The sequence below is a fragment of the Trachypithecus francoisi genome, unplaced genomic scaffold, assembly GCF_009764315.1.
Source record: "Trachypithecus francoisi isolate TF-2019V2 unplaced genomic scaffold, Tfra_2.0 Lachesis_group0, whole genome shotgun sequence".
In the NCBI taxonomy this organism is placed as follows: domain Eukaryota; kingdom Metazoa; phylum Chordata; class Mammalia; order Primates; family Cercopithecidae; genus Trachypithecus; species Trachypithecus francoisi.
This window is the reverse complement of record NW_022681453.1, coordinates 43,408,947-43,432,499: the sequence shown is the minus strand read 5'-3', so window position 1 is coordinate 43,432,499 and position 23,553 is coordinate 43,408,947. Positions and strand designations below refer to the sequence as shown.

The 23,553-nt window shown below is 37.1% G+C and overlaps 1 long non-coding RNA gene across 1 annotated transcript in view; it reads right to left on the bottom strand.

Moving 5' to 3' along the window:
- Positions 1-3,713: 3,713 nt before the first annotated feature.
- The window catches only part of LOC117076497, a 36,832-nt gene continuing 16,992 nt past the window's right edge, over positions 3,714-23,553 (bottom strand). The window contains exons 2-4 of the long non-coding RNA XR_004434386.1: positions 19,915-20,056; positions 16,695-16,913; positions 3,714-4,074 (exon numbers count right to left, since the gene is read on the bottom strand). This is a non-coding gene — a long non-coding RNA (uncharacterized LOC117076497). The remainder of the gene's footprint in view (positions 4,075-16,694; positions 16,914-19,914; positions 20,057-23,553) is intronic.

Below are 23,553 nucleotides of genomic sequence, written 5' to 3'. Positions count from 1 at the left end.
GGATCCCACGCCCATGGAGCGCAGCAAGCCAAGAACCACTGGCTTGACATTCTCTCTGGCAACACAGCAGTCTAAAGTCGACCTGGGATGCTGGAGCTTATTGTGGGGGAGGGGTGTCCACCACTACTGAGGCTTGAGTAGGCAGTTTTCCTCTGACAGTGCTAAGGAGGCGGGGATGTTCAGACAGGGCAGAACTCCCGAGAGTAGCAAAGTGACTGTGGCTAGACTGTCTCTCTAGATTCCTCCTCACTGGGCAGGGCATCCCTGAAGGAAAGACATTAGCTCCAGTCAGGGACTTACAGATAAAACTCCCATCTCCCTCATAGCATCTCGGGGAAGGGCTGGCTGTGGGAACAGCTTCAGTGGACTTCAACAGACTTCAGTGTTCCTGCCTGCCAGCTCTGAAGAGAGCAATGGATCTGACAAGGAGGATTCTCCCAGCACAGTGCTTGAGCTCTGCTAAGGGACAGACTGCCTCCTCAAGTGGGGCCCTGACCCCCCATGCCTCCTGACTGGGAGACAACTCCCAGCAGAAGTTGACGGATACCTCATACAGGAGAGCTCTGGCTGGCAACAGGCCAGTGCCCCCCTGGGATGAAGCTTCCAGAAGAAGAAGCAGGCGGGAATCTTTGCTGATCTGCAGCCTCTACTGGTGATACCTAGGCAATCAGGGTCTGGAGTGGACCTCCAACAAACTGCTGCAGACCTGCAGAAGAGGTGACTGACTGCTAGAAGAAAAACTAACAGAAAGCAATAACATCAATATCAACAGAAAGGACCCCCACACAAAAACCCAATGCAAAGGTCATCAGCCTTAAAGATCAAAGGTTGATAAATCCACAAAGATGAGGGAAAAACAGTGCAAAAATGCTGAAAATTCCAAAAATCAGAATGTCTCGTCTCTTCCAAATGATCACAACTACTCTCCAGCAAAAACACAAAACTTGATGGAGAATGAGTTTGATGAATTGATAGAAGTAGGCTTCAGAAGGTGGGTAATAACAAACTCCTAAAGGAGCATGATCTAACCCAATGCAAGGAAGCTAAGAACCTTGATAAAAGGTTATAGGTACTACTAACTAGAATAACGAATTTGGAGAAGAACATAAATGACTTGATGGAGCTGAAAAATGTAGCAGCAGAACTTCGTGAAGCATACACAAGTATCAATAGCTGAATAAATCAAGTGGAAGAAAGGATATCAGAGATTGAAGAGCAACTTAATGAAATAAGGCATGAAGACAAAATTCAAGAATAAAAAAAGAACGAAAAGGAAAGAACAAAGCCTTCAAGAAATATGGGACTATGTGAAAAGTTCAAACCTATGATTGATCGATGTACCTGAAAGTGACGGGGAGAATGGAACCAACTTGGAAAACACACTTTGGGATACTATATAGGAGAACTTCCCCAACCCAGCAAAACAGGCCAACATTCAAATTCAGGAAATACGGGGAAGACCATTAAGGTACTCCTTGAGAAGAGCAACCCCAAGACACATAATCACCAGATTCTCTAGATTAAAATGAAGGAAAAAAGCTTAGGGGCAGCCAGAGAGAAAGGTTGGGTTACCTACAAAGGGAAGCCCATCAGACTAACAGCAGACATTTCTGCAGAAGCCCTACAAGGCAGAAGAGAGTGGGGACCAATATTCAACATTCTTAAAGAAAATAATTTTCATCCCAGAATTTCATATCCAGCCAAACTAAGCTTCGTAAGTGAAGGAGAAATAAAATCCTTTATAGGCGAGCAAACGCTGAGAGATTTTGTTACCACCAGGTCTGCCTTACAAGAGCTCCTGAAGGAAGAACTAAATATGGAAAAGGAAAACTGGTACTGGTCACTGTAAAAATACACCAAAAGATAAAGACCAATGACACTATGAATAACTTGCCTCAATTAATGTGGAAAATAATCAGCTAGCATCATGATGACAGGATTAAATTCACACATAACAATATTAACCTTAAATGTAAATTGGCTAAATGACCCAATTAAACGATACAGACTGGCAAATTGGATAAACAGTCAAGACCCATTGGTGTGCTATATTCAGGAGACCCATCTCATGTGCAAAGACACAAATTGGCTCAAAATAAAGGGATGGAGGAATATTTACGAAGCAAATAGAAGAGAAAAAAAGCAGGGGCTGCAATCCTAGTCTCTGATAAAACAGACTTTAAACCAACGAAGACCAAAAACTGACAAAGAAAGGCATTGCATAATGGTAAAAGGACCAATACAATAAGAAGAGCTAACTATCCTAAATATATATGCACTCAATACAGGAGCACCCAGATTCATAAAACCAAGTTCTTAGAGATCTACAAAGAGACTCATAAATAGTGGGAGAATTTAACACCCTATTGTCAATATTAGATCAATGAGACAGAAAATTAACAAGGATATTCAGGACTTGAACTCAGCTCTGAATCAAGCAGACCTAATAGACATCCCCAGAACTCTCCACCCCAAGTCCACAGAACATATATTCTCTTTAGCACCACATAGCAAAGTCTCGGGATACAAAATCAATGTGCAAAAATCACAAGTATTCCTATATACCAATAACAGAGAGCCAAATCATGAGTGACCTCCCATTCACAATTGCTACAAAGAAAATAAATTACCTAGGAATACAACTTACAAGAGACATGAAGGATCTTTTCAAGAAGAACTACAAACCACTGCTCAAAGAAATATGAGGGGAGACAAGCAAATGAAACAAAAATTCCATGCTCATGGATAAGAAGAATCAATATTGTGAAAATGGTCACACTGCCCAAAGTAATTTATAGATTCAATGCTATTCCCATCAAGCTACCATTGAATTTCTTCACAGAATTAGAAAAAACTATGTTAAATTTCGTATGGAAGCAAAAAAGCACCCATATATCAAAGACAATCCCAAGCAAAAAAAACAAAGCTGGAGGCATCACAATACCTGACCTCAAACTATACTACAAGGCTACAATAATCAAAATAGCATGAGACTGGTACCAAAACAGATACATAGACCAATGGAACAGAACAGAGGCCTCAGAAATAACACACCTCTACAACCTCAAGGATCCGCAAGGATCTAGAACCAGAAACACCATGTGACCCAGCAAGCTCATTACTGGATATATACCCAAAGGATTATAAATCATTCTACTATAAAGGCACATGCACACTTGTATTTACTGCAGCCCTATTTACAACAGCAAAGACTTGGAACCAACCCAAATGCTGATCAAGGATAGACTGGATAAAGAAAATGTGGCACATATACACTATGGAATACAATGCAGCCATAAAAAAGAATGAATTCACATCCTTTGCAGGGACATGGATGAAGCTGCAAACCTTCATTCTTAGGAAACTAGCACAGAAACAGAAAACCAAACACCGCATATTCTCACTCATAAGTGGGAGTTGAACAATTGAGACCACATGGATACAGGGAAGGGAACATCACACCCTGGGGTCTGTCGGGGACTGTGGGGGAAGGGGAAGAAGAACATTAGGAGAAACACCTAATGCATGCAGAGCTTAACACCTAGATGAAGGGTTGATAGATGCAGCAAACTACCATGCCACATGTTTACCTGTGTAATAAACCTGCGCATTCTGCACATGCATACCAGAACTTAACGTAAAAAAAAAAAGAAAGGAATTACTTCCAAGCACTTTTGAATTCTCCACTTATCAGAAGAGAAGCTAGTATTTATTAAATACAGGAGCTGCTATATGCCTTCCTCACATCCTATGAAGTAGGCATTCTAGTAAAGGAACGAAAGATGAGAGATTAAACTGACCTGCCCCAAATGGACTAATGTAATTTCACTGGAAATAACCTGATCATTTTGCCAGGATGATTAAATGCTCCTTTCTCTGTAAGATGATTAGGTGATCTCTCTATTTTGATTGTTCTGTGTCATTTTTCCCCACAATGTAATGACTTTTCCACTTCATGTCTTCTTTTGTTTAATATTTCCTTGAATTTCTCTTTCCAAATGCACGACTGTGCTTGTCCATCCCTCCTCTTCAGGTGCTGGTCATGTGCAGGTGAAGCTCCTTTTTCAGTTCTCCCTGAAAATTTGTATTAATAAAAAATGAACAGATCAGGCAAAAAAAAAAAAAAACTGGATTTAGAACTTAAAAAATGCTGCTTAAATATTTTGTAGAATATCCCTCAATTTGTGTTTGTCTGGTACTTTCTCATAATTAAGCTGAAGTTCTATAATTTTTGGAAAGAGTACCATGATGCGCCATGCAATGGCATTACAGCAGAGAGAGTACATAATGTCAATATTCCTTATTACTGCTAATGTTAAACTGGATTACTTCATTAAGATGATTTCCATCAGGGTTTTAAGCCAGGGTTTTAAACCATGAAGTTATCATTTTTCCCTTTCCATATTCTACTTTTTAGAAGTAAGTCCTATATGAAGAGTTTAGTGTGGCATATGATAACTAAAACTTCCTCAGTTCATGTCAGAGGAAGTATCATTACACTTCCTGGGGGGAAGAGGTTCAAATAATTTGTGGGCATATGTTAAAATAACCACAGTGCTTAATATATACTTCGAGTATGATATTTTAAGCCCACAAATTATCCTGATTCTCCTTGAGGTTTTGCCCAGCAATTTTCACATTCACTGATAGACTTTGCTTGCAGCAATTATTACTATTGTAATCATCTTAGTGTGTTAGTGTTGCTATAGAGGAATATCCGAGGCTGGGTAATTTATAAAGAGAAAGAGGATTTATTTGGCTCACAATTCTACTTGCTGGAAGATTGTGCATCTGGTGAGAGCCTCAGGCTGCCTTTACTCATGGCTGAAGGCAAAGAGGAGCTGGTATGTGGAGATCACAGGGGAAGAGAGAAGCAAGAGGGAGAGGGGAAGGAAATGCCAGGCTCTTTTTAAGAACCAGTTCTACAAGCAACAAATAGAGTGAAAACTTCCTCATCATCATGAGGACATCAAGTCATTCGTAAGGGATCTGCCCCCATCATCCCAACACCTCCCATTAGGCCCCACATCCAACATTAGAGATCAGATTTCAACATGAGGTTTGGAGGGTCAGTTATCCATGCTACAGCAGTGATCTAACGGTAATTTTCTGCTTCCTACATTCCTTCTGTATTTACTAATTAACATTCTTCTAAAAGCAAGAATTCTGACTTCTGCCCCTTTTATTCACTTACTTGATCATTCATTTATTTTTATCAGTATGGATTGGTGAATATTCTTTGGGCTACAATATTATACTATAATTATTTAATTGGTTGCTCAAATTGCTCTAGTTTCAACCATGGAAGAGTTAACATTGCAAATGACTGGGTGATTTTAGGGTAATTATGTGGGTTTTAGAAGAAGCTAATATTCTGTGTTGTTAGATCAGTCTTCTAGACCTGACTCTATTCTCAGTCTCGACTGAGCACTAAGCTCATTCCTACTGGGAGAAGAACATAGATCTTTCCTTCCTTTTAGAATTATTTTACATACTTTTTGCCTTTAGTGATCCCCTTTTCTAATGGACCTGTGAATTTGGATTGGAGGGTGAGAGTGGTCTTTTCCTTGTGAATTAGGATATGATTGCAGAACTTGCATTAAGATTTCGCTTCTTTTTCTAGGATTAAATGTACAACAAGTTTACTATTATTCTAGGCCCATTACTTTGGTTTGATTAGTAGAAATATCTATTACTTTTTTTTAAATTAATTAGATTGAGTCTTACAAATATAATCCTCTCACAAACTGAAATATTACTTTAATTTCACCAGGATATATATTTCATTAATTTTCCCCAAGTTTATTATGATTCTCTACTTTGTCCACAGATGTAAGTCTATATAATCTCATGTTGACTGCTACTTATTACACAAACTTTACTTTGGTTTTAATACTGAAAGAAATCTCAGAATTTTAAAACACCATTTTGCTTTCTAGAACACTAAGTTTTCAGGACCAGGATACAAGGTATCTTTCTAAAAATATTTTGATTCTTATCTTTTTATATCATTAATTGAAAATCAACTGTATTGATAAATCAAAATCCAGGTAAAATATATAGACATAAATGTCCCCTTAAAAATTAATGATAATTAATTAGGGATAATAAATATTTTAACTTAAAGCTTAAGCAGGGATGTTTTATATGTTTCTTTCCTAAAGTAATACTTAGTGCATAGGAGGTGTTTAACAGTCATGTGTGATTTAACGGAAATGTCAATAAAGAATTTATAACTTCTTTGATGTTTCAGCTAGATTATGCACATATTAAATAGAATATTTATTATAAAATTAAAAATGAATACTCAGAAATTATTCTTCAAAATTATTATTGATGCTTACTGTACTATATAAAAAAAGTATTTATTTTACACTTTAATTGGAATATCAAGAAAAATATCATTTCAGAAATATAAAAGTGAGGTTACTAAAATATTTTTTCTATTTGCACATTACCCGTGTAGCGAGTTTATATGGAAATGGAAAATTAGTTTACATTGTGAATGTATTATTTTTGTTGTAATAAAATAAGGCTTAATATATTCATATAAACTAATTAAAACTATTTAAACAGATTTATTGTGAAATTAACATTCTTTACCAAAGTAATTATAAGACCTATGAAAATCATTATTTCACACTTTTCTTTCTTTACTCCTCCCTCACCTTAATCATCTATTTAAATAATTTTAAATCCCATGTGTTTCAATAATGGGTAGGATTTTACACCCTGATACCTGAAGACAGATATTAGTTATTTATTGAATATTTAAATGACAAAGGCACTTGAGAAAAACTGAAATTCTTTTTCAGTAGTAAATGAGTAGGTCACATATCCAAAATCTTATTCTAGCTCTTTCTAGCTGTGTTTCCTTGACTGGGCTGCCTAACATCTCTGAACCTTCATTTAATGTCTTTCCCTAAACAAGGCACATAATATAGATCTTACAAATTTGCCGTGATAGTGCAGTTGTCATAATCAGAGGAGTGCTTATTTTGGTCTTCATTTTCAAAATCCTCTGGCTGTCACAAAACATTAGTAACAGTAACTGATTAAGAAAATATACTTTCGATGTTATGATTCTGCCAGATAACTTAATGTTCTTTTTATGATGATGATGCAAAACTTAAATTTAAAATCATGATTAAGTGAGATCCAATTGGATATTCTATCAGACTTGTCCAAGGTAACAGATTGCTTTTCTGAAGCTTTACTGAAATACAGGAAATCATTGTAGATAGAACGGCTTTTTACAGAGAGCATGAGATGATTATGTGATTTATTTGCTCTGAGACTGTTTCAATTTATTAAAATATTAATGTTTCTTACTAATAAGAGTAATTACCAATAAGAATTCTAATAAAATCACATTGAAAGTTAACTGTCCATTTTCCCAAAAGGGAGGCAGCTTGATATACTGGAAAATATATAGGTTTTCAAATTAGAAAGAAATATATTCAAATCCAAATTTCCACTTATTAATACTTTTTGGAATCTTAGTTTCTTCATTATTGATGAGGAATCAACAAAATTTCTTCTTCAGGGTTGTTTTGATGACGACAGATAATTATATGTGAAGAGTTTAGTGTGGCGTATGATAACTAAAACTTCCTCAGTTCATGTCTGTGGTAGATATAAATACAACATCTTCTCTTTTTGCAAGCACCCCTATTACAAATGTAGGCAGAAACTTTGCCATGTACCCATCATGCATTATTAAATGCACTAATTCATTCATTCATTTATCATAATATGCTAGGTAGCAGGAACAATCAAGCGAGGGAAATTAACACAAATAACTACAATGTAAAGCAAAAGAGAAATTTCTGAGACGGTTGGCTGGTTATTAAAGAAGAAAACGGCATTAGAAAAGTATCACAGAAGAGGTGGAATTTAAGCTTGGTCATGGAAGATGAATATGGATCCTAAATTTTGAGAAGATTGTAGAGAGGATTTAAGACTGTCAAAACAACAAGAGTAAGTTCAAGAAGGCAGGTGTAACCAGAATAAATCTCTGAACCTCATGTGACCCAACTTTCAAGCAAACAGACTCCGGTAACAATAAGAAAGTAATTCCAATTTCCAGTTGTGTCTCTCAAAGAACATCAAAGGGTACATAGTTTAAAACCTACTTCTGCCATTCCTTTTATTCTGTGTTTTATTTTACCCCCTCCTGCTTTCCCTGAAGCATCTCTTCATGTTCTTCTTCTCTACAGAGCATCAAAATGCACTTCATCCCAAGGGGTCTTTCCTTTTCCATTTCCTTTACTGTATTTCTTTTCACTTTTATCCCTTGTAGGAATTTCTCTTGACACAATTCAAATTCCCTATTCTGGTTCTCCCTCCACTGATTAGCGTGATTTGCATAATAAGGCCCAAGAACTAGGGCAGGGGTTCTTATCCACAAGGTTCAGGATAGGACTGCGTTTCATCATAATTGACTTCTCTTAGAATTCTAGGCATTTTATTTTATGCATTTAGAAACACTATTCTGAGAAGTGTCCCATGAGTTTCTCCAGATTGCCAAAGAGGCCCATGGCACAAAACACATTTAAGAACCCTTGATACTAGGGAGAGGGAGGGACAATTGAAAACAGCAGCCAACATTTTCATTCAAGTTTTTCTCCCTATTTTACTTGGAAGTACCTGCAGATATGTGGGGAGCAATGGGCAGTTTATGTGACCAAAACTTAGCATGACAACAGGAAGTGATGCGACGGGAGACACTGATTTTCTATGCATACGGAAACAAAAATGAGACACAAAACAGCCACTATCCTGTGCATACAGGATGTCAAACATCCTCTCCATAAAAACATAAAAGGAAGACTCATTCCTTCTATTTCTTTCCATTCCCTCGTGGGTTATCCTGCTACTGTTCTCATTAGTTTTCCCAAAATTATCTATAGCCTGAACCTAGTGAAGAAATACTCAAACTTACTAAAACTTCTGATTTCAAAGCAGATTAGTTCCAAACCCAAATTAAACAGAAATCAACTGTCATAGTTCAAATATTTCACAGTAGTCATCCAACTATTTAATTCCTTTCCTGTCTCCCCATATTCCCTCCTCACCTCTTCTAATACCTTAACTAGAAATTTTCAAGGGAGTAGGTTTCTGAAAGACACTTCTGCCAGCTTTTAGTGTTGCAGAAAAATGAACCCACCCACCTGCCACCAGTTGTGTGACAGTTTATATAGTGTTGCTAGGCCCATAATGGTTCAGAGAATATTTGAATATAGAATATATTATTTTTGACAGGCTCTTCTCCCAATTAAGGACCACACAAAACTCTTCATTCACAGTTAAAATTCCCAACAGTGGTATCCCTTGTGTAGCTAGGGAGTTTTAAATCTTGAAAAAAAGAAAAGTCTAGATTTTCATGGGGATCTGGGAAGGAGTGCAGATCAACCCGCAGCTCATTCCTGTATTTTTGTGAGTCAGTTTTTAGGGGCAGCACAGATTTCCAGTTGCTGAATGTTAAGTCACCTTCTTCCATCCACTCCCTATCAGTGGCAAAACTGTCCCATGATACCCAAACTTTCACTTTTGTTAAAGCAGCAGAATCCCAATTATTCTCATAAACACAAGACACAGGACAGACCAAACTACATTTTAACTTTTCACTTGAGGACAGATTGAATATGACAGCCCCTTTCAAGTCTTCATCTATAATGAAGTAATTGTGTAAAACTACAGGGATAACATAAATAAATTTAAATAGATTCTCATGATCTCCTGGACAGTCGCTGATCAATGAGGACTAATATTCTTTTGAAAGTTAACTCCTCCGACAACTTCAAACTTTAGGAAGTAGTACTGACAATGATTCTACCAGCTGACATGTATTCTCTTGCCAGTAGTATTAAAATTAAAAAAATTGATTGAGTGCTTAATATGTATCAAATACTTTATACATATTAATCCACCTGTTTTTTCCCAAAACTCTTTGAGTTAGATATTAAGACTATCTCCATTTTAAAGAGGTGAGAATTGAGAAAGTTGACTATTCTGGATCTGAGTCCAGGCAGTCTAGACCCAGAGCCCACTTGTAGTTTGTGCTGTTGCATACTGTCCCCAATCTAAAAAAGTGCCCCACTTAGGTTCATGCTTCTGTCTTAAAATAATTAATCGTTTCTGGAAAAGGAGTCTTGCATTTTCATTTTGCACCGGGCTCCACAAATTATGGAGCCAGTCCTACCCAAGCACTTAATCTTTGTGCTGCATTGGCCACTTGAATCATAGAAACATCATCAAGCCCCACTCTCTCCTTAACCATTTCTGAGTTCTTATTTGTCCCTGCCTTGACTGAAATCTGGCTCTCACCAGAAGACACCACTCTGTAGCTCTGTTAAGTGACAGCATCTTGTTGGTCTGTTACCCATCATGGACCTCAGGAATTGAAAGGGATATTTTTGTACTCTATGCTTCTCATTGCCACTTTCAGAGCACTTCTTTCAGCCTCTTGTAAAATAATTGCTGCTTTCTTGAATACCAAACCATTTAACTAAGTTAGTCCACGACCCTCATCCTCATCTTAATTGCTATCCCTGTTAAACTTCCTCTTTAGTTTCCATTCATTTGCCTGGATCTTTGGAACTAGCCCAAAGCCTCATCAATAAATACCCTAGTGCCTTCAACATCCACACAGACAACCCATCCAATTATTACCTGATCTCTGGATTCCTTGACCTCTAAGTCCTGATATTGTTATAGAGGTACACAGTAAAAGCTATATCTGGGAACTTGCCATTACCAGAAACTGAGCTACCTCTTAAATCATAAATTCATATATGTTACATTTTTGCCACCACCTCACTCTTTCCAGTTGAATTGTTGATTTACTCTTTCTTTTCTTTTTCTCTCTTTTTTGGCTTTTATTATTATTATTATTATTATTATTATACTTTAAGTTCTGGGATACATGTGCAGACTCTGCAAGTTTGTTACACAGGTATACACGTGCCACGGTGGTTTTCTGCACCCATCAACTCATCATCTACATTAGGTATTTATTCTAATGCTATCCCTCCTGTAGTCCTCCAACCCCTGACAGGCCCCAGTGTGTGACAGTCCCATCCCTGTGTCCATGTGTTCTTATTGTTCAACTCCTACTTATGAGTGAGAACATGCGGTGTTTGGTTAATTCTTCACCATGTTGGGGCCTCCCATCCTTTCACCCTCTGATTTTCCCTTCTGCTTAGTCCTTTTTTAATTCTTGACATCTTTCCTTATTCACTTAAGATACCATAGGGTACATTTTCAAATGCTTACGTCAATACCCATATTCCATTGCATTTCTACCTTTTCATTGTATCTGTCTGCTAAAACTTCACCCTAAATTAATCCTAACCAATCCATCCCTGAGTCTGCATTTTAAAAAATCAAGCAATAATAGCATAGACCTATACTAGACAGCTTTGAATCATTACATACTCATGATCACTAGTTTCCAATAGGCTATCCACCCTTCCAGGCAATTTTCCAAGATTTTGCAGTGTATTTGCTCTTAGGTGGAGTTCCTTAACAACAATGCCTGAGACAAGGACTTTGAGTGAGTGATGTATGAGGGAGTGGTGGAAGTTGAATAGGCAAGAGCATGGGTTCCACTGAGTTCCAGCCTCAACATCAGTCCACAAGAGCTGGAACATATTGGCTCCACAGAATTAGACCACCTGAGGCAAGGGCAACAATACCTCTCATCCCCTCATGCATCAGTGGTCCATCCTTGTGCATAGGGAGAGAGCAATGTCCTAGGCATTTCTGGGCAAGGTGGCCACCTTCAGCCCAGTGTGATTCTTAGAGGAATGTAGCTGTGAGTTGTCCACAGTGAACCTTCATAACTGCTGGGTGATGGGATCTGGATGGGGCACCTACTACATTTCACTCCCTTAATTTCTACTGTGATTATGTGAAAATTTTTCCATTTTCCTCTGACCCACTAAACTTCCACTTCCACACTAAACCCTACAACTATCTAAGTCATTTTCTTTGTTACCCGCTCTCCTAGCTTGATGGTGTTTCTCAGCCTCAGAGGTCTTATTTCATTTTGTGTGTTTGTGTGTATAATATCCATGTTCTCAACCAAACTGCAAGCTCCATGACAGCAAAGACAAAAACTTTTTGGCCATGAATATTATACCTCTTGGGCTTAGAACAACGGTACATGTAAATCACTTTACAAATGAATGGGGCTGGGCACAATGGCTCATACCTGTAATCCCAGCACTTTGGGAGGCTGAGGAGAGAGGATCACTTGAGGCCAAGATTTCAATACCAGCCTCACCAGCCTGAGCAATACAGCAGGACCCATCTTTACAAAAAGTGTTTTCTTTCTTTTTTTTTTTTTTGAGACAGAGTCTCGCTCTGCTGTCCAGGCTGGAGTGCAGTGGTCGGATCTCAGCTCACTGCAAGCTCCGCCTCCTGGGTTTACGCCATTCTCCTGCCTCAGCCTCCCGAGTGGCTGGGACTACAGGCGCCCGCCACCTCACCCAGCTAGTTTTTTGTATTTTTTAGTAGAGACGGGGTTTCACCGTGTTAGCCAAGATGGTCTTGATCTCCTGACCTCGTGATCCGTCCGTCTCGGCCTCCCAAAGTGCTGGGATTACAGGCTTGAGCCACCTCGCCCGGCCACAAAAAGTGTTTTCTAAAAAAGAATGAATGAGTCAATTTAAAAAGTTATCACTTCTATAGAAGCTACTATGTGCCGGGGCCTATTCTAAATGATGTCTGTGTATTAAATCATCCATCTCCACAGCTGTGAGCTAGGTACTGTTATTATCTCATACCACAAACAAGAAGTTCAAGAAGTTGCCCAACTTCACATGACTAAGAAGGAGATCTGCGTATTAATCCAAGCAGTGTGACTTTATAGTCTTTGCTCTTATCTAGTACGCTATACTCTGTTGTACTGCCTCTCAAATGAATGGTGGAATGAATAAAGGACAGATGAAATGGAGGGAGACAAGAGAGGGAAATGGAGGAAGAGAGAAGGGAAGATAGAATTCAGCAGACTGCAGACACATACGCTATGTGTGATGTAGTCAGAAGCTTTTGAGTATCTCACAGAAAATGGCCTTTTGTTAAACCAGTCTCCTTAATTAGGTGTCAACTATCACTCAATGCATAGCCACACTTCCCTGCTTCTAATTTGTTGACTCATTGTAGCAAGTTGTAAAGACCCAATATATGGATTTCCAATCCCAAATATTCAGAAAATTCAACCATGCTAACCCCATTGTAAGTAACCCACAATGTTAGTGTATATATATATGTGTGTGTGTGTGTGTGTGTGTGTGTATTAGCAGATGCAGTTATGATATTGGGACCTCCGACAGACCAACTGTGTATACATCAATAACAAACACTAAAAACACTGAAGGAAAAGTAGGAGTTTTACATAACGAATGCATCAATTTAAACAAAACCGGATACATAAGGCATCTCAAGAAGGGAAGGGAATAGGATACTAATCGTGCGAAACAATTTGATCTAGGAATCCAGATGGGAAATTCATAGTCACTGAGGTTTGGAAGGAAACTTAAAGGTCATTCTGTTCACACCTCTCAGCGGCATTTGGCCCATTTAGCAGGTTTTATTATTTATAAATTGTTTTTCTCCCCATAAAGAACCCAGTTAATGACTTTATTGTTATTTTTAAGGTTAAGAAAGCAAATCGAGAGCAGATGTATTTAATGTCTTCTGGCTGCTTTAAAACTAAACTGGATTAAAGATTTGTTTCATCAGACACCCTGTTTGAAAAATGATCCAACATGTCTAGTCATCATCAGAATGTAGGTTGAACCTCCATGTGTGTGAGAACATTTTTCTCAATTTATTATAATTCCTGCGATTTATGCACAACAGTGATGGAAATAGCCTGGTGTCGATTTCCAAGGCGCAGTGTGGGAGGCACTGTGTGTGCACAAATCCCGTTATTTGTTAATAGGATTTATCCACATTGCCTCTGCCCAATCTGTCCAATGCTTTGAAATATTGCAGCTGCTTTTCATTTTCTGCAAAATCCGATTGGCAACAATGTCAACGCCACAGTTCAACCTACAAACAGAAGCACAACTCCAAGTAGGAATAAACAGTTGGCAAAACAGTCATTAATGTCACCACCAAGGATGCCATCTGGGGAATTTCGTTACCATGCTAGGGCCAGCTCTAAAGTAAGATATTTCATATTCAGCTGAATATGACTTTTCAACATTGGTGACTCCACATAATGGTTCTTAACTGGGGGCAATTTTGGTACCCATAAAACGTTTGGCAATGTCTGGAGACATTTTTAATTGTTATTGCTAAAGGGGCCTGCCTATCAAGTGGGTGGAGACTAGGGATAATGCTAAACATTTTACAATGCACCAGCAAGTCCCCCAAACAAAGAATTACCCAGTACAAAATTTTGATCATGCTGAGGTTACTGCCCTGCTTGCTCCAAGGCATTTCAAACCAATCTAACATAGCCATAAATGACAGTTGTCCTTCTTTATCACCATTTAGGATACAGACTACAATGCCCGTTGGAGAACAAGTAGCTTAAATGCATGGGATCTCATTCAGTATTATATTTCTGTGTTTGTGACATTTATGGATACATTTCTTGCTATGTATTTTAACCGGTATAAAAAGAAGTAGCAACAGTAAGGAGGACAGCAAATGCAGATTCTTGGAAATGTTACTGTCACAGGGACTCTCCTAGTACAACATTTCCAACCCCTATTCTCTAAAACATCAGTTCAGCAAGATGAATGAGAATCCCATGGCTAAAGGATTACAGGTCAAATGTCTTGATGAAAAGCTGACGTGAACTAACTGAAATCTGTCTGGGTCCTGTAGGACCATTCTCAGCAATTTAAAATGCTCACAGTCACCATAGCTCTCCAAGAGATGACTATTGTAAAACCAATAAAACATTTTCAAACTTACTAGACCATAAATTGTTTTAGTTCTGTAACATGTGTTAATATTGCTTTAAACAATTGATCTACTACAGTTAGCATGTTCGTCAGTCAAGTATGGTGCAAAAGCTGGAGTTATTTGCCCAGAATTATTCACCAAGTAGGACAAAGCAAGGACCATAACAAAGGCCACTTATTGTTGTCTATTCTTCCTTTATACAATGCTTCTTTTTACAGCTATAGTTTTAAAATGATGATATAATCACATTGTTAAATCATGGTATATAGTGCTTGGAATAAAACATTACTTTGGACAGAGCATTTTAAAATCTAGTATCATGTTTACTCTTCACAATTCTTGTGGAATTATTTTTCCCTCTACTACTCCACTTTTTCCTCCTATTTATTATCATATTCCCTATCATCATCACTACCACCATATCTTGACTATAAACTTAACCACTAGAATTTACCATGAGTCTAGGTCCTTTGTTACCCCAGTGCTGAAAACAATCTGTGGCATATTGGGGTCACTCCATATACGTTCAATTCATGGAAACCCCATTTTGTAGGTAAAGGATATGCAGCCTAATCTGAAGGTAGAAGTACACAATTTTAAAAGCACCTACTATGCTAGTTATTTTTTCATATATTATTCCATGGAATTAGTGAGATGTAATAGCAACATCAAAAGATAAAACTGGCAAAATAGCAAAAATGATACACTTTTTAAGGAAAGTATCTAACAAAAACTACAGAATAAATGAAGGGAAATTGCAGTAATCTTTTTATTCTTGCTTTCTGCACTATAAGACAGAGAGCTTGTGGACACTGGCTGGTCTTGCTTAAGACTTAAGCGTATTGATTCACATTTATTTGGTTTTATGCAAAAGGCCAGTGATATTGCTGGGTAAAATTTCTCAGTGGAGCTACAAGAAGAGACACAATGGTGAGCAATGAACTTTTCACAACCAGTCCGCCAAACTAGCCAGAATTAAACACATCAGTAGCTCCACTTCAATTTTACGTTTATTTTTTATGATTACGAAGTCTAGTCAACTTGATGTTTAACTCATAACTCTCAAAAACAAAACTGGAAAGAACTAACTGGAAGAATGAAGCAATGAAAGACCATCTCTAATAACTAATTTTTAAAAAATTTTTAATTTTGAGACAGAGTCCCGCTTTTGTTGCCCAGGCTGGAGTGTAGTGAGGCAGTTTCAGCTCACTGCAACCTCCGCCTCCTGGGTTCAAGTGATTTTCCTGCTTCAGTATCCCAAGTAGCTGGGACAACAGGCATGCATCACCACACTTGGCTAATTTTTGTATTTTTAATAGAGATGGGGTTTCATCATGTTGGCCAGGCTGGTCTAGAATTCCTGGACTCAAGTGATCTGCCTGGCTCAGCCTCCCAAAGTGCTGGGCTTACAGATGTGAGGCACCATGCTCTGCCTCTAATAATTAATTGCTAAACATGTTTCGTTATCTAGTAGGTTAGCTTACTGAGGAACTCTGTCAGTTCTTCTCCACCCATCTACTCATCTAGAGTCTGGCAATAGTAAAAATAAGCTGGGAATTTATCAGATAATTATTTTATAGAAGAGCTTCTTATTAGTGAGGAATACTTAACATTAGGAAATGCTATTAACTTAAATATAGGCAAACTTAAAAGGGTATTACAGCTGAACTCAGACAAAATTAGCATTGATTAGCTACATTCTAGATCTAGGAATAATGTTTTTAATGTCCAGCCATTGTCAAGTGTTTACAAAGATCTTAAATTACCTTGAAGCATATGGCAAAGCAAGCTGAAAGATCCCACTAATACACAAGTTCACTGACAAGTTCATTTGCCCATCATTTATTCAAACACCATTGTGTACCAATGACATAGAAAACACCAGGCTCAGTGCTGCTGAGGGTAGAAGATACAGATTCTGCTCTTGAAGGGGTCACATACTGATCAGGAGGAATGGAAATGCTTTTAAAGGTAAATTCATGTACCTGTGAACAAAATTGGAGAGCAAGGATGTTCATTACTGCATTGTTTGTAAAAATAAGAATTTGGAGGAAACATAAACGTTTATTAAGAGAGAAATGGCTAAAGTAACATGAATTATTCACAATACAGAATAGCATAGCAGCAATAAACAAATAAAAAACAGCCCCAGTAGCCAGAATTTGAATGAATAAAGCAAATTGCTGAACCAGTATGACCATATAAATATTATATATTTATGGGCATGTAACATGTATAGAGATTTTTAGGGAAAAGGCCTGAAAATATGTAAATGAAATGAGAACAGTGGTTTCCACTCGTCAAAATACTGAAACTATGGAAATAATCATAAAAATCTATGGTTTTACCTATAATGTTCCAGTTTAAGATGATAATACATTAATATATTATTTATCAAATATGTGTACATACAGAGATGTAAATATAGATGTATTTTAACATGAATACCACAGGGAGGAACACATAAAATGATAAAGAATTTTAAATAGATAAAATTGTTTCTTCTCAGGGGAATTACTCAATATTTTGCATAGGAGAAGCCATTCCTTATTCATTTGAAAAATCCTGAATATGGCCATGCGCAGTGGCTCACTCCTGTAATCCCAGCACTTTGGGAGGGTGAGGCAGGCGGACCGTGAGGTCAGGAGTTCGAGACCAGCCTGTTCAACATGGTGAAACCCTGTCTCCACTAAAAATATAAAAATTAGCCGGGCATGGTGGTGTGCCCCTGTAATTCCAGCTACTCAGGAGGCTGAGGCAGGACAATTGCTTGAACTCAGGAGGTGGAGGTTGCAGTGAGCCGAGATCATGCCACTGCACCACTCGAGCCTGGGCTGCAGAGCAAGAGTCCGTCTCAAAAAAAAAAAAAAAAAAGAACACAAAAATAGATGAGGGAAATATACAATTAACTACAAAGATGCTGTAGCGCACAAAGATTACAAAAATTAAAATTATAGCCAAAATTTGGGGGCAGTGAGAGATGAGTAAATGGACCACAGGTAAAACAGTTTCATTTTTCGCACAATGAAACTGTGCTGTGTGCATCATAATGGCAGATAAATAACATTATGTATTTCAGAAAATTCTTAGAACTATACAACTTTGAATCTTAACATAACCTATGAAATTTTGGTAGTAATAGTTTATCAGTATTGGTTCATCAGTTGTAACAAATGTGCCACACTAATGCAAGATATTAATAATAGGGAAAATTGCATGTATGTGAAAGGATAGGGAGTACATGGGAACTTCTGTACTTTGTGTTTGATTTTTCTGTAAACCTAAAACTTCTCTACGAAATAAAACCTATTTTAATTTAAAAAATGCAATAACTGAAGAATGCATAAAGACAATAAAACCATAAATAAAAGGATAAATGATGCTTTTGGAGAAAGAGTAAGGCAGTGGTTATATTATATCTATGACATAAGTTAATCCATAGAGACCTCTGTCATGCTTGGCACGCAAAAGTATTCAATGTTGTTACTATTGTTGGATCTATCTGTCTATCTATTTATCTATCTATCCATCTGTCTTTGCTCTGTTTATAATTTTTTTATAAGTCTTAAAAAAGAAATAGAGTTATGTGAGGAAGGCAAAGTGTAGACAAATATTCTAAACAGAGAAAACAGCTAGCTCGATGACACAGACAGATGGGAAAGAGCCCTTTCAGGGACTGGACTCAAATGTGGGGTAGCTGGCCTGCAGACACATGTCAAGCCTACTAGAGAGGAAACCAGAATCTAAAGCTAGGATTGAGCTTGAAGAGCCTTGAATCCCTTGCCACGGTATTTGGATTTAGGTTGTGGGAATCATGGTGTTTTGAATGTGACCTACTTACTTCTGTGCTTTAGGGAGCTGGATGGGAATGAGAAGAGATTCAAGAGGTGCCGATGAGGGAACAGTGAGAGTGTAACAAGAGTTATGGTTTGGGAATTAAAATGAGTAGGTTCAAGTTCTAGTTCTGACACTTCCTAGCTCTGTATGCAAACCCAGGGCACATGTCTTACCTGTTTTCAACCCCAATTTCTTCATGAATAATGATATATATAATGATAATATGCTCTAACATGTTTGTTGGTGGTATTAAACTAGAAAATATATACTCAAATGCCTCATACTGAACCTTACACATAGTAAGTGCTCTGGAAACTAAAGAGTCTTTGTTACAACATTTATACAAGTGTTGTGTTAGAGAACTAAGTGTACATAGGGGATAATAAATAATGATGTTTTTGGGGAAATTAGCAGGACAATAGGGAAAGAGAAGGTATGACGATTGACCCATTCTGAGTTCCTGGAAGAATGATGATATTAGCGATATATATAGGAAACAAAGGGAGGCAAGACATTTGAGCAAAGAGGAGTTTGACCACAGACATAAGGCTTCAAGATATTCATGCAAAACTCAAATGGAACTACAGAGTAGTAAGCAACGTCAGAAAAAAAGACTTTGGAAGTTAGGAACAGGGAGTGATGTGTGAAATTGAGACATGTGAAACTGACTCACATAGAAACAGGTGGCGTAGACGCAGGGAGAACAGGCAGGGTAACACCTATGAGGGAGGTAGAGGGCAATGGAAGAGCAAAGTACAAGCTACTCACGACCTGCAGCCAGCTGGAGCAGGAGGATAAGGAGGGGGTTCATGAAGGCGCTGAAGAGTTCTGTCTGGAACACATGTTTCCCCTGCCCTATGTCTTCATGCTTCATCTCATACAGGGCCTCTGCACACAAGCCTTAAAGGCACCACATGCAACCTCGCACAAATAAATCATAATTAGGACTCATAGTTTTCTGAAAAATAATATCTAACTGTTGTTTAAATTTTAGGATTTCCTTTTAGTAAGGTTGAAAGAAAAATGAAAGATCATTGCATTATTTCTGAATTACTGCACCAAATCCATTATACAGAAATTTACACACACACATACACACAGTACAGTTTCTAAACAATAATTTAAAAACGTTTTGCAGTGGAAATTTACCTAGTTTAAAATCCATTATTCTTATGACTAGGCTGCGTGCTGTAGCTCATGCCTGTAATCCCAGCACTTTGGGAGGCCAAGATAGGAGGATCGCTTGGTGCCAAGAATTGGAAACCAGCCTGGACAAGACAGTTGACCCCATCTAAGAAAGCAAGAAAGCAAGAAAGAAAGAGAAAAGAAAAGAGAGAAAAGAGAGAAAGAGAGAGAGAAAGAAAGAAAGGAAAGAAAGAAAAAGAAAGAAAGAAAAAGAAAGAAAGAAAGAGAAAGAAAGAAAGAAAGAAAGAAAGGAAGGAAGGAAGGAAGGAAGGAAGGAAGAGAGGGAAGGAAAGAAAGAAAGAGAAAAGAAAAAAATAATTATTTTTATGGCTAAAACTTAGTTCTTCATGAGATATTTTTAAAATAACATTAATCCCCAAAGTCAACACATTAGTTAGAAAATACTTTATTAAGCAGATGTTACTTCATATTAGAGATGAAATGCCATATTAGAAAAATTTGGAGGAGTTATAAGAAGGTTGGAATGAAATGCTAGTCAAAATAATAAAATGATGTGATTTTATATTTTGATCATTTTACCCTCTCTTTTTAACAAGTTGACCTTTTTATGCTAATTGCTATTTTTTACACCATTCTTTCAATTACTAAATCAATGGACAATTACCTAAATTTATCATGAGCCACCACACCCGGCCTATTTTTTCTAACCATTTTTAAACAATCACATGCACGTTAATTTTGCATTACTATTACTGCACCACGACTTTACTCAATGCATAATGTTTTACCACAGTTATAGAAGGAATAGAATGAATTGCAAAGATAGAAATTCTATCCTGCTCTCATCCATTTATCAGATAGCACATTAGTCTACTAATTATAAAAGTGACCCTGTTCATGGCAAGAGTGAGGGTTATCAAGGCACAAATATTAGTTTCTAGGAGCTTTAAAATTAAGTGATTCACTTTTTTCACCAAAAACAATCTCACTGTTTCCCCATTAGACTCAAATTGTGTCATATGGTTTTATTCAGTGACTAATTAATGCTGTTTTCCAGAACAAATCTCCTACAGTGCTGAGAATAAAAGCCTAATTTAGAACACAAAAACAATGAATGAGGTGGTCATGGCCAGTGACTTTTACTCAAAAGTCAATGGCAGCTAATTACAATGCCTGGAAAGTTGCACAAGGGATCAATGGCAACTTATTCTGTTCGGGTTCCTCCCATTAATAACCGGAATGTCCACCATATCGCTGTTATTTTCCCAAGAAAAGGGTACAGAAATCAGCAAGCAGATGAAAGCAATAACGACCATAAAATTCTTACTAAAGTGCCAGGCACAAAGTAAGTCTTCACTAAATGCTAGCTAATGATAATAAGAGTATTACACTACCAACTTTGCTAAGCACCCTGGTTAAAAGTTCAGAGAATACACAATAGCAAATGTTAAAAGGATTCCAACAGGTAATACTTCTGATTTATAAATATCTAAGTTTATCACAGAAAAATAGTACAGTTCCTGGAAAATGATACATGCCTAATAATCATTTATTGAGTGAGAGCATGAATGAATACTCTTCAGAATATAAAACTGGGTAAGCTAGCCAGGGAAGGGGTAGGGAAAATGACACTGCAGGAACTGTCCCTTTCATGATCCCTTGAGTAATAACCATCCTAAGGTGCTCTAATTCGGGAAAGGTATGTCCAAATAACTATCACAGAGATCAAGCAAACTCTGCACCTTACCAGACTTATAGCCTGACAAAATTCAGGGCAGCTTTTTAAAAGCAAAAAAATAATTATTATTATTAAATAAAAATTGGGAGAAATGCAAAATTAGGACTTACTTTCACTCTGTCTTTCCAGATAGAAAAAAGACCCTTTCCCTTATACTCTGTCCCCCAAGTCAAACTTGGGGAAGGATGAGTGGGGCATTTTTTAACTAACATCCTGACCTTCTGTATTAAATTCCTTTAAATATTAAATATTATTTAAATTCATAGAGTTCCCCACATTTATACAATTTTAGTATCTGTCTTGAAATAATTAAGGGTAAAACAAGATTCCCAAAATCACATCTTTAAAAAGATTACGTTTTTTTGTCTTTCCTTCACTAGATTTGCAATGACTATTTAAAGTCATTTTAGGCTTCTCTCTATATAACTATTTTAACTTTCTGTTTTTCAAGCATCATTAACATTGAGTTTCCACAATATCCTAAGGGAAATTTTGTTCTAATTGCATTTTTAAAATATTACACATGTGTATGCTGAGTGGGACTTGTAGTTAATGTCTCTGCCTATTAGGTAATTTTACCTTGAAGTTTGAAATCATTTGTTATTATATGTTGTTTAAATAATCCCATGACAACATTATAGCTATTAATATGTCCAGCTAAGGTTATTTATTCACACATAATGTCTATCATGTATGAGTTAATGTTACAATAAGCCAGTCACTAACTCATGTAAAATTGTAGATCCAATTCTGCAGCTGTTGGCCACCTCTACTTGAAAAAGTCTTTGAAATTTCTACTAATTCAGCATTATATGAGTAAAACGAACTCAAGATTATTTTCTCAGTTATATACAAAGTGATATTAAATTTATCCAGAATGTATAGGCTTCAGCCTTGATATATGTTATTAAGCTACATATACAAAACTTCATAGTTACCAAGGCCAAGAATTTTTAAAAAACACTTTAGCAGTAGAACCCTCTCCTCCCTCTATTTATTTTAATTTTAAATCTTACAGAGTTTTTAAAAATTGACAAATAAAATTTTTATGTACTACTTCTGGTGTCAGACATGATGTTTTGACATATGTGTATGCTGTGAAATGGCTAAATCAAGCTAATTAACATATGCATCCACACATTTATGGTCAATTGATTTTTGACAAATATGCCAAGAACTCACAATGGGGAAAGGAGAGTCTCCTCAATAAATCATGTTGCTACAACTTGTTATCCACATGCAGAAGAATCAAATTAGAACCTTTTCTCACACCATTATACAAAAGTCAACTCAAAAGACATTAAAGACTTAATCATAAGACCAGAAACTGTAAAACTACTAGAACAAAACATGGGGAAAGCTTTTCGACATGAGTCCGGGCAATGACTTTTTTTGGCTATGACCCCAGAAACACAGCCAACAAATGCAAAAATAGACAAATGGAGATTATTTCAAACTAAAAAGCTTCTGTGCAGTACAGGAAAAAAAAAAAAATTAACAAAATAGAGAAACAACTCACCGAATGGGAGAAAATATTTGCAAACCATATATCTGACAAAAAGTTAATATCTGAAATATATGAGGAAATCACACAACTCAATAGCAAGAAAACAAATAATCCAATTAAAAAGTTAAACAGTTTTAAAATATAAAACAGATAAGACTGATACTCTCTTTAGTTGTAGCCAATGAACAGAAACCCCCTGCTATTCCTTCCTCTCTCTCTCCACTATTTTTTTTTTTTTTTAGACACAGTCTTCCTGTGTTGCCCAGGCTTGTTTCTAATTCAAGGCCTCAAGTGATCCTCCTACCTCGGCCTCATAAGTAGTTGAGATTAAAGGCATGAGTCAATGTACTCAGCTCTATCCATTTCTTTTGATTTCTACCTGGGGCACCCTCACAAT